General features: G+C 31.4%; 1 protein-coding gene across 3 annotated transcripts in view; it reads left to right on the top strand.

Annotated features, from left to right (window-relative positions):
* Positions 1-4813: 4813 nt before the first annotated feature.
* The window catches only part of LOC113811628 (2-oxoglutarate and iron-dependent oxygenase domain-containing protein 3), a 7957-nt gene continuing 7770 nt past the window's right edge, over positions 4814-5000 (top strand). Inside the window, exon 1 of one of the 3 annotated variants that reach the window (XM_027363420.2) lies at positions 4814-4842. The gene's annotated coding sequence lies outside the window, so the exon portion shown is untranslated. Of the gene's footprint in view, positions 4946-5000 lie in introns of all 3 variants that reach the window. The other 2 variants (XM_027363413.2, XM_070125310.1) reach the window with 2 other exon arrangements.

Raw genomic sequence — 5000 nt, 5'->3', positions numbered from 1 at the left:
GATTCTGGTGCAACACTGGGCAATAGCAAGGTTAGTGACCTTGACTTTGCTAATGTTGATGTCCTATCTGAGTCTCTAGGAACCTTGGTAGTGACTCGATGCATTTCGCAATGAGGCAAAACCCTCGTGCCTTGAATTGCGATGATATTGAAGTCACAGATAGCTTTACCTTCCTTGTTAGCGCAGTTCATGACTGGGCTATAAGTAGATGGACTGCCCAGGCAGCAGGTGCCATGAACTCGGTCGACATGAGTACCTGAAGATGCCAGAAACTGTGCATGTCTTCATGGCCTTACCAATTTTTCTTAACGGAACCGACACCCTAAACACTAGGGTCTTGATGCCTTTTGCATGTCTAGACTGATATATATGCATTTATTCTTGAGTATATGCATGTCCGTATATGTGAATATTCATTAGGTCGGGCCTCCCGCAATTTTAACAAACCGGCCGTATATCTATACTGTATAACTTCTTCTTTCTCTGCTCCTCCTTCCCGACTACTCCACCCTCAGCATCTTTCTCCCAGTATACTCCGCATCTCTTTCCCCTACATGCCCAAACCATGTCTGTTTCCCCCATATTATTGTCTCCAACCTCTGTCTGTTTCTACAATATACCCATTCTTAATTTTGGTCATCCTCGTTATTCCTGTAAAAGAATTATAGCATTGTCAACGAAGCCTGCAAGTCTCACATGTTTCATTGCCGTCTTTTATGTTTGATTTTTTAATTTCCTTCGCGGACCTACTACACTCTCCAGTGTTTGCAACCGTATCCACCAGCATTCCCCCCAACGGGCACGCACCCAGTTTTGCGTGGTTTGTAATTCCACTTTTACGTTGAACATGTTAAATTTTCCTCGTCCTCATCCTGCATCAAGATCACAATACATTCAATCATCTTGACCTGCGTCATCCCCACATACTTCTCTGCACTCCCGACTTCCTCATGCAATGCTACATCTTCTCTTTTGGTGTCCTGTAACAAATTTTCACTAAATCCGCAGACACACCCTGCAACTCCTAGCTTTCTCAATACTTTCCCATCAGCACTCCAAAAGTAAACATCGTATCTGCAGTGACATGAAGCTGTATTTCTGCTTACGGAGCATCACCTCTCTTCTCAGCCTTCCTCGCACTATTCTCTCTCTCTCATAAGTTTTGTGTTTCCGTAGTTACTGCAGTACTGAATATTGTCCTTACTCTTAAAAATCGGCATCAGTACACTTCTCTACTTCTCAGGCATCCTCTTAATGCTCAAGCTTTTGTTAAATAATTAGATTAAAAACTCTACTGCCATTTCTTGTAAACACTACCATGACTCTACCGATATACCATCTGGACGAACCGTTTTTCCACACTTCATCCTCCTGCATAAATCATGAACATGACCAAAAAGTTTGGGCACACTTTTGGCCATCACCCTCACCTGCTTTACATCTTTCCCAGTTTGAGCATTCTGTCTGGTCAGCTGGAAGAAGCCCGTTTTCCGTCATTGGTGATCGACTTTTTATGCAACTCGCAGTTCTTTACCTTTGCCACTTTTCCTCCTTCGTTTTGCAAATCCCGTTACTTCGTTCGTCTCCCAGGCTATCCAACGCCTTTCTCGATTAACCTTTTACTCCTATAATTTTTTCCCACGACTTGCTCATTCCACAAACAAGGCTCATCGCCATCATTCCGCTGTCCAAAAGTCACACCAAGTACTCGCCTAGGTGTTTTCCTCGCCACTTCTGCAGGTAAATTCCCCACTGCTTCGTCGCCTTGTTCTTCGTTACCACTCCTCAGCTCCTCTCGGTTTCTCTTCATCTCTTATTCATTATCCGATAGCGTTTAGTTACGATTTCCGGTCAAAGTCATCTCTGTCTCCTGCCGCCATCTTTAAAGTCCCTCATGCTGTTTGTCACTTGGTCAAGGCCCAGCTGTGATGTGATTGTTATTATGATTGTGATTATTATCATCATCATCAACAACGTTATCATAATGATGACGACTATGGTGATGATGATGATAATTATGATAATAATAGTAATGATACTAATATTAAAGGTTGTGATAAAAACAATGATAACGATATAGAAATAATAACAGCAATGATAATGATGATGATAATAATAATAATAATAATAATGAAAATAATGATGATAATAATAATAATAACAACAATAATAATGATAATGATAATAATGATGATAACAGTAATTATGATGATGACGATGATGATTGTGATGATGAAGATAAGGGTAATGATAATGATAATGGTAATTATTCTTATAATTCATATCATTATTACCATTATCATTATCATCACTATTATTATAATCATCATTATTTTTATCATTATTAACATTATTGTCATTATCATTGTTATTATAATCTTCATTATTGGTATTATTATTATTATTATTATTATTATTATTATTATTATTATTATTATTATTATTATTATTATTATTATTATTATTATTATTGTAATCATAACTATGAGTATTATCATTAACATCATTATCATAATTATATCTATTATTATTACTTTTATCGTCTTCATCCTCATTATCGTTATCAATTTTGATATTGGCATTATAATTATCATGATTATTAACATTATCATTATCATCATCATAATCACCATCATCATCATTATTATTATCAATATTAGTATTGATATAATTATTATCCTTACTATTATATTATTATCATTATCATCATTATCATCACCATAATCATCATCATTATCATCATCATCACTTAATCATCATTATCATTATCACTATCAATCATCATCATCACCAACATCATTATCATTATCAATATTATAATCATCACCATCATCATTTTTATTATATTTTTTACTATTATCATTATTGTTATTCCTAATATTGTTGTAATTATTATCATTATTATTGTTGTTGTTGTTGTTATTCACATCATTATTTATTGTTGTTGTTAGTATTATTAATATTATCATTATCATCATCATTATCATGATCAAGATTATTATTATCATCATTATCATTATTATTACGATTATCATAATTATTATTATAATCATTAACATAATTATTATCATTATTATACTTATTGTTATTATCATTGTCATTATTATCATTACTATTACTATTGTTATTATTATTATCATTATTGTCATTATTATTGTCATTATCATTATTATTGTTACTATCATTATTATTATAATTATTATTATCAATCTTATTATTGTTATCATTATCATTATTATTATCACTATTATTAGCAGAACTGCTATTATTATTATCATAACAATTACTATTATTGTTGTTATTATTAGCACCATTATTGTTGTCATGATTGGTATTATTATCATTATTTTTATCATTATTGCTATTATTATTGTTATTGTTGTTGTTATTATTATTATTATTATTATTATTATTATTATTATTATTATTATTATTATTATTATTATTATTATTATTATTATCATTAATACTATTATTATTATCATCATTGTCATTATTGTTATTATAATGATAATCATTATTCTATTATCATCCTTACTATTATTGTTATTATTATTATTATCATCATCATCATAATAATGATAATAATAATAATAATAATAATAATAATAATAATAATAATAATAATAATAATAATAATAATAATTATTGTTATTATTATTATTATTATTATTATTATTATTATTATTATTATTATTATTATTATTATTGTTATTATTATTATAATTATCATTATCATTATTATTATCATTATTACTGTTGTTGTTGTTGTTGTTGTTGCTGTTTGTGTTATCATTGTCATTATCATTAATAACATCATTATCAATATTCATAATATTATTGTCGTGATGTTAATCAGAAAAAAGAGGATGTTGACAGTTATTACTGTTTGTCTAACAATTGTGTGCTTCTACCTATCTGAATACCTGCTCTTAAAATGCGTCTTGTCCACATCACAGCATCTATCAGGTAATTTCAATCGTTTTGTATATATTTAACATGTTTGATATGGATACTGCTAACAGGTAGCTTATCACACGTTATCAGTTCTTCCCACTAATTGTCGCGAGAAACACAATTACACTTTTATAGGCCAGATGATTGATTTGTAGTCCATCAAATGTCTGATAAGAATGCCGGTACGTTTTTTTTTTTTTTTTTTTTTTTGTAATTTATTAACTATTTCTAGTAGTGTAATCCTTTTGTACATGCAGTGGAATTCATAAAAGAAAACTTTGAGAACTATCTTCAAGGGGAAACTACTTCAAAGAATACATATCCCATTCCACTTCGCTGAACGGAAATTCCGCTGGTAGTAAATTTGTAATAGATATTTTAGATATTGAGAAAAATCATGAGTCTCAAATTGACAAAATTAACTGAGATACAATAATTTTGAAATCTGATATGTAATATAACGTTCTCCTAGTGAAATTATACACGATAGCTATATGTTCCTAAATTACTGTTTCCAATCAGTGCATACATCTAAAGACTATTCCGAAATATCAATATGCGATCTTTGATAAATATGATAGGAATAGCTCTGCATTTAGTGCAAGAGGCTATGTATGGGTGTGTCTATATGCGTGTCTGCTGCTGCGTCTGTATACATTTGCTAACGGATAGACACCTGTGTTTGTTGAATGTCTATATGTACTTATGTACAACCGCCATTTTACTGTCACTGTTTTAAAAATGATTGTGGAATATTACTATTATTAGTTGCGACACAACACACACTTTATAACAACCTTCCATAGAATTCGCAAGGTATTATACGAATGGTCCCTCGACCTCTATATACAAGATCCCTCTGGATGTAAACAAACCAGCGTCACGGTGAGTATGGACGGTATACGCCGATAAGTGAGCATATGACGTTATGACATGCGAATGTTGTATTGTGTGTCAGGAGGCGACAGCATTGTATATTAGTTTTGAGGTAATTGGATTTTGATCGCAACTTCATTGCGAGAACAAAACTCGACTTTGGATTG

The sequence above is a fragment of the Penaeus vannamei genome, chromosome 9, assembly GCF_042767895.1.
Source record: "Penaeus vannamei isolate JL-2024 chromosome 9, ASM4276789v1, whole genome shotgun sequence".
NCBI classification, from domain to species: Eukaryota; Metazoa; Arthropoda; class Malacostraca; order Decapoda; family Penaeidae; genus Penaeus; species Penaeus vannamei.
This window is presented reverse-complemented; position numbering and strand designations above follow the sequence as displayed.